This window comes from Bos grunniens, chromosome 16 (assembly GCF_055505025.1).
Source record: "Bos grunniens cultivar Pamir isolate PY7600 chromosome 16, Bosgru_T2T1.0, whole genome shotgun sequence".
In the NCBI taxonomy this organism is placed as follows: Eukaryota; Metazoa; Chordata; class Mammalia; order Artiodactyla; family Bovidae; genus Bos; species Bos grunniens.
In genome coordinates this window covers 5,506,756-5,520,191 of record NC_141180.1, presented here as the reverse complement: position 1 = coordinate 5,520,191, position 13,436 = coordinate 5,506,756, and the positions used below count along the sequence as shown (strand labels likewise).

At 50.3% G+C, this 13,436-nt stretch overlaps 1 protein-coding gene across 1 annotated transcript in view; it reads left to right on the top strand.

Moving 5' to 3' along the window:
• The first annotated feature begins 2,947 nt into the window (after window positions 1-2,947).
• LOC147356081 (uncharacterized) overlaps window positions 2,948-13,436 on the top strand; it is a 51,173-nt gene continuing 40,684 nt past the window's right edge. The window contains exon 1 of the transcript XR_015142599.1: window positions 2,948-3,052. The gene's annotated coding sequence lies outside the window, so the exon portion shown is untranslated. The remainder of the gene's footprint in view (window positions 3,053-13,436) is intronic.

Below are 13,436 nucleotides of genomic sequence, written 5' to 3'. Positions count from 1 at the left end.
GTGTACAGGGAAGTGGATCAGACGGCAAAGATAAACATGGTGTTCTTTCACTGTACTCTCCACTGGGCTGTCCCTGGTTACCAGGGCAACAGAAGCAGTGATGAAAATCATGCCTTTCGTTCAGTGGAAAAATCTGGCTCCTCCTCCCGCCTCTTCCTTCTCTAATCGTGTGCAACCTATCGGAAGAGTGATGGCTCCAGGGATCAGAGACCCCAGTGTGTTCATATCAGGCCCCCTCCTTCCCCATTTTTGGTCATCTTTCCCTTTCCTGTGTTCCCCATCTCCCCCAGAGCTCAATAATTGGCAGTTGCGGAGGAGTTGGACTGGATGGAGGGGGAAGGGCATGGACGTCATTGCAGGGCAGGGTGAGCAGAGCGCGTGGGCAGAGATGTGGATGCAGGAATGACTGGCACACGAGGAGGGTCAGGCATTGATTAGCTGGATGGAGCTCGTGCCTGGGATGGTAGGAGCTGGGGGCAGGAGGATGGGGGCGATGATGGAAGGCCTGGAGAGTGTGGCGGTCTGGGTGCGCAGTGGTGGTAGGAAATGGGAAGGCCCTGAGGTTTCTGGTGTGGCCGTGGCTCCCGAGGAAAGCTCGGACTCATTCATTCAGGGCTTTTTTGGGCCTCCCGTGTGAGGTAAGGTTCTGGGAACTCAGAAGACACAGGTAGGATTGGACCTTGAAGACATCATGGTAGATGAGGGTGGGATACGCATACGGGGGGGATCAGCTGGCGTGGTTACAAGCCTGGACTCTGGGGCTCCAGGCAGGAGACTGGCAATATTCCAGACTGGAAGTGATAGATTAAGGTGGAGCCTGCGAGAAAGTGGAGGAAGAGGTAGTTCGCAGAGCCCTCTTGGCTTGGGCACAGGACACGGGCAAGAGAAGATGCTGATATTTTGAGCCTTCGTGGTTGACAGAAGTAGCAAAATCAAGGTTCAGACTTGCTTGGGGGAGTCATGTTTGATTTGCCTTTGGACACACTGCCCAAGACAACAGCAGGGTGTCTGAGCAGAAATATTTATGGTCAGGCAGAGAGAATTTGCGGTGGAAATCCGTTCTGGGAAGAGAGTTGGAGGAAACCATATTATTACGGAGCTTTGAAGGCGTGAGGCTGCTGAGAAGGTGTGGAGAGAGAGATCCCAGGGCCCGGGACATGGGCCTCGGGCTGGGTGAGGCTCTGAGCCTGGCACTTGTTTCTTACTAGGGCCCGCCCAGACTGCTGGACCAGATTTCTGCTAATGAACGCCCACGTCTCCTACCAGACCACACCCTTTTTTGAAGTTCAGGTTTCTGTTTGAGTTTTCCTCTCCCTGGTAACTATGTCCAGAAGGATATGTCCTGGAAAGATAGATACGTATGCTCACCTCTCCGAGCTCTCTCCTTGACCTTTGCTCTACCATCCGCTTATAAATTCCTGAGAGGCCCTGCCCTGTGCTACAGAGATGCGCCATATGCCTTCGGCCTCCACCAGCAAGGCTGTTCTTTTTGGCTCATTTCCAGTCACCACTGCAGGAATAAGAGGGCTCGACAGAGGCCTTTGCTGGCAGCATGATCATGAGCACATCACTTCCTTTTCCAGGCTATAGGCCTAGTCTAAGGGTCTAGTTTCTTCCAGCTCTGAAGACTTCAGATAGGACGTCCAGTTTTTTCCCTGCGTTTGCCCAGGTTTCTGTTGAAGACCAGGTGTTTGAAACCAGCAGCCCAGATTTCTTTGGTGCCTTGTGGGAGGGGGCATGGGAGAAATGGAGCCTTGGTCCCTAGAGCAGGTCCCTGTCTCCAGGGTGGGTAGGAGCCCTGCAAGTAGCGGGTTGCCCCTGTTCTTCTTGGGAGCGTGGAAATACTAGAAGGATAGTTTTTCCCCAGTGACCAGGACTGGGCCAGCTGTGGCCTGTGGGCTGATGCCTGCTTTTGTAAATAAAGTTTGATTGGCACATAGGCCCACTGTCTGTCTATGGCTGTTTCCACGCTGCGTTGGTACAGCCGAGTTGTCGCAACAGAGGCTGTATGACCTGCAAGCCTAAGTCTTTACTGCCTTGCCCTGCAAGAAAAAAAAGTGTTCACCCCTGTCCTAGAACACCAGAAAAGTGCCTGGGTCACCACTGAGGGTGCTTACAATGGCCAGATTCCTGGGGTTCTTGAAGATTGTGCCTTGGGCCTTCCTTGGTGATCCCGTGAGAGGATGAGGCAGCAGTTGATGTAGTAGGTTCTTACAGTCAGCCCCAAGATAGTGCTCCCGTGTCTGGAAGCCCCTTCTGTTTGGATCCCTTTTCCTGAAGCCTTTCTTTCCCCAGCCCCCAGCACCCCCCAGCACATACACTTCTTTGAGCCCAGAGGCCTGAATTCCTTGTCAGGGATGGCTTGAGGCCCTGGCGTGACAAGCTACCTCCCCACTCATTTCTCAGGCCCCTGCAGAGGACAGTGGACCAACTGGTGTCTGGGAGGAGAAGAAGAGGCTCGTAGGTTCTGACGCGTCCCGCGGCGTGTTTCTCTTGATACCTTCGCCTTGCCGCTTCTGGCCTCACTGTGCCCTTTTGGCCGGAGGCCCTGGAGATGCGTCTGCAGAGAGGGTCTGCAGCCCAGCGGGGTCTGTCTGCCGGAGCCTGGCCCCGCCGCCTGGGGTTGGTGGAGTGTGAGCCTGGGTGGCTTGAGGCTGGAATCCCAGCACTCGGGATTCTTGCTGCCAACCGTACTGGGTCCTCTCAGGTCCCGGTTTCCACCTTTTTTTGACTCAGTCCTCAAACTGGAGTCTCAGGGGAACTCCTGGCGAGGAACAGGATGAATTTCAAATTCTTCCTTTTACAAAACAGCAGCCGCAGGGCAGTCGGGTCGCTTCTTCTCAGGGCTGAGGTAGAAGTGAGACACTTTGGTGGCGAGAGGAAACGGTGTGTGCAGAGCCGTGCAGGAGGGGGGCAGGCGGGTGGTGACTGAGGTTTATTCCCGTTGCAGCTGGAAGGGAGGAGGCTGGCCAGGGGAGGCAGGAGCCGACGACCCAGAATAGCAAAGAAGACAGAAGCTAAGCACACCCAGAGCTGCTTTTAGCCGGCAATGGTAAGCCTGGCTCTAGAAGTCTTACTTCTCACCTCCTCTACACACATTTCCCCCAGAGGCCCCAGGAACATTTTCTTCTCATTGAAGAAAAAAGAGAAAAGGTCTTTATCAAAAATTCTTTTTAAATACCTTTCAGTCCAGGGTGAACCCATACTACGCGGGTTTCCACAAATGTTCAGACAAGTGCACTGACTTGGAGGAACATTCATTTGCTACAGATTTATTAAGGATCTGTTCTGGGTTGGGCATTGTGCAAAGCTTGGTGGGGATACAGATATCTAGAGGATTCACAGAATAGTCTGGAAGGTATGTGGGCAGTTGAACCAATTTTAATAGGACCTGCCCCAGATCATTTGAAAAGACCCTGATGCTGGGAAAGATCAAAGGCGGGAGGAGAAGGGGACGACAGAGGATGAGATGGTTGGATGGCATCACTGACTCAATGGACATGAGTTTGAGTAAACTCCCGGACTTGGTGATGGGAGGCCTGGCGTGTTGCAGTCCAGGGGGTCACAAAGAGTCAGACACTACTGAGTGACTGAACTGAACTGCCCCAGATCATAAGCTTTAGGCGAGCGCATTTGTGTCTGTTGCGTTCACTGCAGTGGCCCAGTGTGGGGCACTGCGCTCGGCACTTGGCGGCCGTGCACACCCCTGAAACTGGCTGACCCATCTGCGCAGGCTCCCACGGCCCTGTAACTGACTCACCCAGCCCTGTTGGTGTCCGTCCTGGAAAGCAGGAGGGACCTGAGGAGGTAAGTGGAGCAACACAGGAGCTCACAGCAGCCCGTGTGACAAACCTGGGCAAAGATGGAGTCTTTAATGATAACCGGACAGACTGGTTGTGTGGGTGCCATTAAGGAGAAAGGACACAGACGGGTTGACCCTGTTGGGAAGGAGGGACCTTTGACCTTTGGACTGTGAGAAAGGAGGAAAATGACCTGGGACAAAGAGGTGGGTCACCATCCCCATGTGACCGGGTAAAGCCGGGGGGCTAAGGAACAAAAAAGAACCAGCCGGTGGCAGGGAAGGTAGGATGGAGTCAGGAGAGGAGAAACCAGAATGGGAGGGAGCCTGGAGGCATCGCGGACCCAGGGCGGACACGGAGCCGAAGCAGGTAAGTCCCAGGGGAAGATGCTGGCAGTGGCCGTCCGATCTGACCGGCGGGCCTCCTCCCAATGATACGACCATAACCAGATATGACCCAGAATACCACGTTTCTCTGCACTGGGCAGGCACAGGGAAAGTAAGTGCAGTTTGAGGTTATAGTTACTATGGAAGTTTTCATGTATCTGCGAAGGTAAGGAGAGCATAAGTGATTTTGGTGTTCTGTCACTCCATTTTATCCTGTAATCAACACATGGCCCTGTCTGCTTCATTTGTACGTTCATCAACCTTATCCCTCACTCCCCTTTTGGAAGATTTTACAGCAGATCCAAGATACCACATTTCATCCATAAGTACTACATGATGAATCTTTTAAAAAGTATTATTTTAAAAAACATAACTCCCGTAGTATCACTCCCAGCAAAAGCAGTCATTCTTAACGTCACCGATTATCCATTCAGTTACATTTCCCTTGCTTGTCTCAGTTTTGGTTTTTTTTTTTTAAACACAGTTGGTATTTTGTCTGAATCAAGCTGCACACAAGGTCCCCATGTTTCATGTCGTTCACGATCGATCTCAGCGTCTCTGTTAGGAAAGAGGATGCTCTTTCGGGAAAGCTCAATGCTGTGCAATTCTGCGGTTCAGATTTACTTAGCTGCCCTGCCCCATCTCCAGTCGGCTACCGTTAACAGCTCTCCTGAGTTTTGTGAACCGTTTGGTGATTTTTGAGCATCCTTCATTATTCCTCTTGTCTTTGTGGTGTAATGTAACTAGTCGTTTTTTCCTTTCTTTGATAAGTATTTCTCGCGAGTCTGCTCGGTGCCAGACACCGTAGCCGGCACGCTGCGGTGAACAGACAGGCCGGCTTTGCTCTCGAGGAGCTTCTAGTCTGACCACGTGGGTGCTGTTGAGGGCCTGCTGGCTGTCCCCGACCCCGTCCAGCCGGCTGAACTGGGTGGCCGCAGGCGTCCCTGCTGGTCCGAGGGATCCACCGCGTCCCCGGGCTTGGCGTTGGTGCTCTCGTGTGGTCCTCACACGTGGTTGATCAGTGGTGTCCCCGGGTGTGGCGGCTGCATCAGGTCCCCGTTCCGTGGCCGTGCCTGGGGATTCCGACAGTGTCACCAACTGACTCTGCATGCGTCCGCAAGACGCTGTTGGGCCTGAGCCTTTGTCGCTGAGCCAGTGAATGCGGAGCGCTGGCTTGGCTGGTGGCTTGTAGAGGGGTGAGTGGAAACATGTGGAAGGTGCTCGGAGCGGTCAGGGGGCTCAGCACACACCGTGGTGCGGGCCTGTTCCTGGAGCAGGTTGGATGTTTCTGTGCCTCTGGATTTCTGGGGACCTTGCGGCTCTGGCCCTTAACAATTAGGCCACCTGCCTAATCAGCCCTACTTTCTCGACCTCCTGTTCTCTGTCGAGCAGCCCAGCACTGGGTGGCTATGTTGTCTCAGTAGCACTGTTCAGGCCTGTCTTGCTAATAAGACCTTTCACTGATTTGCAATTCTCTGTGGACAAATAATCAGATTTTTTGGGACACTGTGACTTTTGATTTTGAGAATGGCCCATGATTCATGATTTAGGCTTCCCTGTTGGCTCAGAGGCTAAAGCGTCTGCCTGCAGTGTGGGAGACCTGGATTCAATCCCTGGGTCAGGAAGACCCCCTGGAGAAGGAAATGGCAACCCACTCCTGTACTCTTGCCTGGAAAATCCCATGGACATAGAAGCCTGGTGGGCTATAGTCCATGGGATCGCAAAGAGCTGGACACGATTGAACGACTTCACTTTCACTTTCATGATTCTTGTTGCAGTTTTCAAGTTCAAATACAGGTATATTGCAGTTCCTGAATTATAGCATCTGAGCCTTTAAAAAAAAATCTTAGTTCATAAAATTAATGTATTCTCAGATACAAAGACTTTCACCTTCTCTAGATCTTTTATTGTACGCTTAAGATAATACCGATTATATGAATATGCCAAGATATGTATTTCTGAAGGCTATCTAGTGTAGCCTTTGGTGATACGGTTTTATTTCCTTCTAGTTAATCTTTATTTTGATTGTCCCCTGGTATTGGTTAAAACTTTTAAGCAAATTTCCTTATGTGTTGTGTGTGTGTGCATGTTTATATACAGCAAGGCTGTGCTAATAATACATCATACACCTTATAAAATAAAAAGTGAAAATGATTGGGTGCCTTGTGTTCCCGCGTGAACTACTTACGGTTCTATCTGAGGGCAGCCGCTCTTCTTTGCTCTGAATTTCATCCTGAGACGTATTCAGGACGCTCTTTCAGCACCTCCGTCTCCTCCTGACATCACTGTTTCTCCTCTCTTAACGGGATCGTTTTGATATGCTGCTATTTTTCCCATCTTAAAAAAAAAAAAAAATGCTTCTTTGACCCCGTCCATCTCCCAGCTACTGCCCCAAACAGTTTCAGTCCTTGCTTCCTTCACTCCCCTTCTCTCATCTCCCCGGTCAGGCTTGTCCGAACCACTCTGGGCCACAGTGCTCTGGCCTCGGCCAGCGGTGACCTCCGTGCTACTACGTGCGGTGGTCCCTTCTCAGTCTTCATCCTGGCATCAGCAGCTCCAGCAGTGTTGGCCCAGCTGCTCGTACCCTTTTCCTTGGAGCTCTTTTTTCGCTTGGCTTCCAGGGACCGTGTTTCTGGTTTTCCACCTGTCTTATCTGCCGTCCCTTTCAGCATCTCTGCTCCTTGACCTCTCAGTGTTAGAAGGCCCGGGGCTTCTCCTCTCCCCCTTCTGATTCTCTTTGTAGCCCCCTCCCGACTTGTGGCGTTATATACCCGCTGTATGGATGCTGCCTGGAATTCGCTCCAGAGGAATTCTGTGAGATAAACAAGACTAACCATGAGGTGATAATGGTTGAAGGTGGCTGGTAGGTACCTGGAGATTTATCACACGATTATCTCTAGTTTTGTCTATGTTGGAATTTGCCGTAATGAAAAGAACAATCTACGTGCTGATGAGCGCCCCCGCCCAGTTCTTTGTCTCAAGCCCAGCCTCCCTCCTGAAGTTCTGTTCTGTCTGTCTGCCCACAAAACGTTTCAACTTGAATGTTAATAGACATTTCATACTTAACACGCCCAGCAGTGAGCTCCCGATTTTTCCACGTAAATGTGCTCCTCCCCGTCTCCTGTCTTGGTTTTACTCATCCGTAATGCCTGTGGTCTTGCTTCCCTTCTCTCTTTCACGTCCTTCATCCAGTCCACCAGTGAATCTCCATCACTCTGCCTGTAACATATATTCAGACGTAGGATATGACTAGTCAGAGCTGCCTCCACTGCCATCACCCCGGTCCAGGCCAGCATCATCGCTCACCTGCTTCTCCTCTGCCCCGTACAGGCTGTAGTCCTCACCGTGGTCGGGAGGATCCCTGCCGTGCTCAAAAACCTGCTGTGGCTTCTTTTGCTTTCAGTGAAACCCATGGTCCCCAGAGTGGCCTACAAGACTCCGTAACTTATGAACAGAGTCCAGTAGAAACACAGCAAGTTACACAGAAGTGCCACATTCGTAATTTAACACTTTTCTGGTAGCTAAATTCAAGAGGGAAAAGGTGGAATTAATTTTGATAATTTAACCCAGTATGTCAACACCGTTTTCATCTCTGATGTCTTTTTTGACGTTCTTTTTTTGTGCTACATCACCCCCATGGCACACGCAGTTTGGACCAGCTACGTTTCATGCGCTCGGTGTCCTGACGTGCCTGGCGGCCGCCACACTCCACCTGCAGGCCTCCGTGGTCTTTGCTTGTGTGTTGTTCCCTCCTACCGCTCTTCTCTTCTCTCGCTTTGCTCCAGCCGCACCGGTCTCCTCGCTGTTCCTGGAATAAACTGGGCGTTTCCAGTTTCAGGGCCTTTGCACCTCCTGCTCCATCTATCTGGAACGCTTTTCCCCAGACGGCCACACAGCTGGCTCTCCCTTCCTTTGGGTCTGTGCTCGTATCTGCTCTACCTTCCAGCGCCCCACCTGCCCCCCGACCCTTGCTAGCATTCCCTGCATCTCTTCCCTACAGTGGTTTTCCTCCATCGTGCGTGCGTGCGTCCTAAGTTGCTTGTGTCGTGTCCGACTCTTTGTGACCCCATGGGCTGTAGCCCACCAGGCTCCTCCGTCCATGGGATTCTCCAGGCAAGAGTACTGGAGTGGGTGGCCATTCTCTCCTCCAGGGGATCTTCCCGACCCAGGGATTGAACCTGCATCTTTTACATCTCCTGCCTTGGCAGGCTGGTTCTTTACCACTAGCACCGTTGGGGAAGCCCTTTCTCCATAGCATTATTACCATTTAACATAGTTCTGTTAGATTTTCTCTCTCTCCTCACTGGAATCCGAGCTGTATGAGGGCAGAGATTTTTGTCTGTATATTCGCTGCTGTATTTCAAAGGCAGGAAACAGTGCTGCACACATATAAGTAGATGGATGTTGCTGAGGAATTAAATGTATTAAGAATGATTCTTTTTTTTTTTTTTAGTAAGAACCATGGAATTGAGTAGTATTGTTTCAGAATATCTTGGTGTCATATTTTGCATGACAGTTGAACCAGACCTTCAAACAGTTTGAAGGTCTGGTTCAAGTCACAATATTTTGAAAGAGTCTTCTCCATAATGATGTTATTATGGGTTCAACTTATAATTTAACTGGATTCAAGACCCCTGAGACGCTGTATTTCATTCACTTCACTGAGAGATTTAAAAACAAGTTGGGATATTCTGTTTTATGGGTGTGCATAGGTCCTTGGTTTCAGAGACAACTTCCTTCCATCGAATTTGGTAACATCATCATGTAATGGTGGAAGAGATTTCCAAATGCTGGTTTTTGAAACAGTTTTTCTGTGACATAAGTCTCTTTCAAAAAGGAAATGCTTTCTTAGCCACTTTTAAGATATCACTGTACCTTAAAGGGACAGATTAAATGTTTGTTGGTTTGAACAATATCCGTCAATCGACATTCTCCTGACTCATTACTGAAGAGGTCAGCAAGTCCCTTGTTTTCCAGTTTAAAAAGAAGCATCACTTCTGCTTCGGGCGAGCTGCTTTTCAGGTCCTCCGCCGTGAGACAGTCATGGCAGTGCGGTCTTGGGCCTTGAGGGTCCCAGCCGCTCATTACAAAGAACTGCCATTTACCGAATTGAGGAGGATGTCTTTACATTTACTTAACCGGGCACAGGTATACTATATACTCAAGTGTGGCTCAGACAGTGAAGCATCTGCCTGCAATGCAGGAGACCCAGGTTGGATGCCTGAGTTGGGAAGATCCCCTGGAGAAGGAAATGGCTACCCATTCCTCTATTCTTGCCTGGAGAATTCCCATGGACAGAGGAGCCTGGCGGGCTACAGTCCATGGGATCACAAAGAGCAGGACCCGACTGAGAGACTAACGTTTTCACACCAATGACTGGTCTGTCCTGTCCATCCATCCTTTGATGTCTTGTGTCTCCTGCCCAGACCCAGGATGCAGGCATGGTGGCTGCTTGAGGCACCAGCATATTTTGAGTTAGGAGGTGAGCATGGCTGGGATTGCTGGAAGAGATGGCCAAGCTGGCTAGAGTAACCAGCTGCCTTCTTTTTTATTTTATTGAGGTATAATTGGTTTACCATGCTGTGTTAATTTCTATCCTACAGCACAGTGATTCAGTTATGGTGTGCATACACTCTTTTTATATTCTTTTCCATTATGGTTTATCTCGGGATATTGAATAGAGTTCCTTGTGCTCTACAGTAGGACCCTGTTTATTCATACTGTGTGTAAGAGTTTGTATCTACTAACACCAAACTCCCAGCCCATTCCTCTCCTACCTACCCCCGCTTGACAACTACAAGTCTCTTTATGTCTGAGACTGTTTCATAGATAGGTTCATTTGCATCATATTTTAGACCCTACATCTTTCTCTTTCTGACTTACTTTAGTCTGTACGACAGCCTGTAGTTGCACCCATGTCACTGCAAATGACATTGTTTCGTTCCTTTTTCTGGTTGAGAAATAGCCCACCGCGTGTGTGCTGCCTCTTCTTTATCATTCGTCTGTTGACGGACGTTCAGCTGTTTCGGTGCCTTCGCTGTTGTGAACAGTGCCCACTGTCTTCTTAGGGAGAGAGGTGGTATGTCTTTGCAGCACGGTGCCATATCTTCCATCCATCCGCTCACCTATTCGTGGAAAATGCTCGTGCAAGTTTGCTTTCCATCCGTTTTGACAGTGTAGGAGGTATGTCAACTGGACACGTGTGCTTGGAGCTGTTTTTCCAGCTGCTGTGACCAGAATCACAGTTGAAAAGATCCGCATCTGGACGGAGAACTGCAGCTCCAGCTGGGCACAGACGCCCTGGTTACTTTCTGCTGCGGTAGAGACCGTCTCCCATGTGCCCTGGGCCCGCATCAATGAGCAGGGCTCATCCCTAGCGGGCTAGTCTTTGGTACTTAGACCATCAGCCAACCCGTCAGCTTCTGGGTTTGACATACGTTTGTACAAGGCCTCCTGTGGGAAAGGCTCTGCGTCTCCGGATGGAGTGGGGTGGGCATGGGAAAGGAAGGAGCGTGCCAACGTGAATGCGAGTTGGGCTCTGTCCTCAGGGGGCTGCTGCTTACTGAGGGGGACAGACACCCACACTGAAAACAAAACAAAGCGTCAGAGTGATGTGCATGGAGTGTGAGAAAGTGTTCTGTTAATCAGAAGGGGTTGGGATTTGAAGGAGAGGTGAGGAACCGGAGCAGGGGGTCTCATCCATCTTGTTCATGGCTGAGTCCTCAGAGCCTAGCTCTGCACTGCATCCCCATCCAGTGCTCAGTAAATGTGCATTTGTTAGAGGTTGGGATGGGCTTCCCTGATGGCTCAGAGAGTAAAGAATCTGCCTGCAGTGTGGGAGACCTGGGTTTGCAGTACGGGAGACCCAGGTTTAATCCCTGGGTCAGGAAGATTCCCCTGGAGAAGGGAATGGCAACCCATTCCAGTATTCTTGCCTGGAGAATCCCATGGACAGAGGAGCCTGGTGGGCTACAGTCCACAGGGTCACACAGAGCTGGACACGACTGAAGCAACTTAGCACGCACAGGTGTTGAAGGAGTGGGCTTCACCACCAGAGACGAAGGAGGAGATGTCCTGTTGAGAGGAGGTGGCTGGTGCGGCAGGAGCAGGACCGTGTACCGGGAAGGGAGCCTTGTAGCAGGAAGGGGGCCGTGTAGCGGGAGGGGGGCTGTGTACCGGGAGCGGGGCCATGTGCCAGGTGAGGGGCCGTGTATCAGGTGGGCCAGCCATGGGGGAGCCTGGACCAGCTTTCCAGGAATTTGGTTTTGGTGGTTCAGAGAAGGCAATAGCACCCCATTCCAGTACTCTTGCCTGGAAAATCCCATGGACGGAGGAGCCTGGTAGGCTGCAGTTCATGAGGTCGCTGGGAGTCGGACACGACTGAGCGACTTCACTTTCACTTTTCATTTTCATGCATTGGAGAAGGAAATGGCAACCCACTCCAGTGTTCTTGCCTGGAGAATCCCAGGGACAGGGGAGCCTGGTGGTCTGCCGTCTATGGGGTCGCACAGAGTCGGACACGACTGAAGCGACGCAGCAGCAGCAGCAACAGCAGCAGCAGCAGCAGCAGGAGCAACCTCTTTATATTCCAGTTCTCATTAGGAATTGCCTGGAAACCATAGTTTCTTTCTCCAGGAGGAAAGAAGAGTCACAGCAGCACATGATTTGACATGTACCATCAGAGGACTCACAGACCCCAAGTTATAAACTCCTGCCATGGGCTGGGGAGCTGTCAGTCCTTATTGAGCTCTTTAAAGGGGTAAGACCCCCTTTTTTTTTGCCCCCTGGCGTCTTTGGGAGTTGACTTGGTTGAGTGTGTACCATGTAGGTGTTCTGGGTTTTGAAGGTGCTGTTAAGTGACAGGCTTAACAGTGGTCCTGATGAGCTTGAGGAAGCAATGGAGAGCTGAGGGGCGGGGGCTCTGTGTACTCACGTGGAGAGATTCAGTGTTTCCGTGTTTGCTCCATGGAGCAGGGGGCAAAAAAGTTTACCTGAGAGAAGATAGAAAAAAAAAAAATTAACTGTTACAACTTACTCATTCAGGGACTTCCCTGACGGACCAGTGTTAAGACTCCAGACTTCCAGTACCGGGGGTGTGGGTTTGATCTCTGGTCAGGAAACTAAGATCCCACATGCCCTATGGTGTGGCCAAAAAACAAAAAAAATTTTTTTAATTACTAATTCAGAATATGGAATGCTTATGCTAGTTATTTTTTTTCTGTGACATGGTTTCCAGCCCAGATACCCAGCTAAGCAGTAATTACAGACATAGAGAGGCAATGTTTTGCAATTCTTGGGTCTGTGAGTGTGGAAGGGAGTCATTAGAGTTTATCACCCAGGTATCGGGTTGAGAGAACTCCTTAGCAATCCTGACCCATCATGGAAGGCTGCCTGGAGGAAGAATGTGGCAAGAGTTCATAGGCCATCTTGGGAAAATTTGTTCCTGTTATCATAAAAGTTCTTATCTAGAGTATCTGTGTACCTTCAATTAAAAAATAAGCTAAAAAAACAAATTTCTTGTCCTCTAGAAGTTTGTAGTGGATCTGCTGTACAGATAGGCAGTCTGGAGAGTTGAAAAAAAAACCCAGTATGGGCAGCACAGTGCTAACCTTTGTGTGTCGTGGGTAAGCTCACTCATGGAGGGGCGAGGTGCAGGGGCGGTGTGGCCACGCTTTTTCTCAGGGAACAATGTTGATTGAACATTGGCCCTGCCGCAGGCTGGGTTAGAGACTGGCCAGCGCCAGCAGGCACTGCTGGATGGAAGAGGAAGCCCTCGGTCTGCCCCTTGAGCACAGCCAGGGACAGGCGCGGGGGTCTTTCGAGAAGCTCTTGCCCGAAGCGTACGGCAGGAAAGGGGCTTAACGAAGTCGGCTCTTCCTCCTCTCTGCTCACATCCCCCACCTGTGGGATTTTGCTTGCAGGGAGGTTGGTCTGGACGGAGTTTTAAAAGTTCTTTCAAAAGGAAGAGCCCCTCCTGTTTTCCCATGAGTGGTCTTCAGACTGCAAATCCAGACACCTTAATGAGTGGTGAAATCAATTTGGTGGGTTGGGACCGATTTGAAAAAAAAAAAAAAAGAATGTAGTAGGAAGTATTAGATGGCATAGTATGTAGTAAAGATGAGTATGATTTCATGATAGGTATTTCAGTGGTGTATGTAGATGTAGATGTCTATCTATGTCTGTATCTATGGATGTGTGTATCTGTATGCACACAAGTGCGACAAGGGGGCGGCAGAGGATGAGGTGGTTG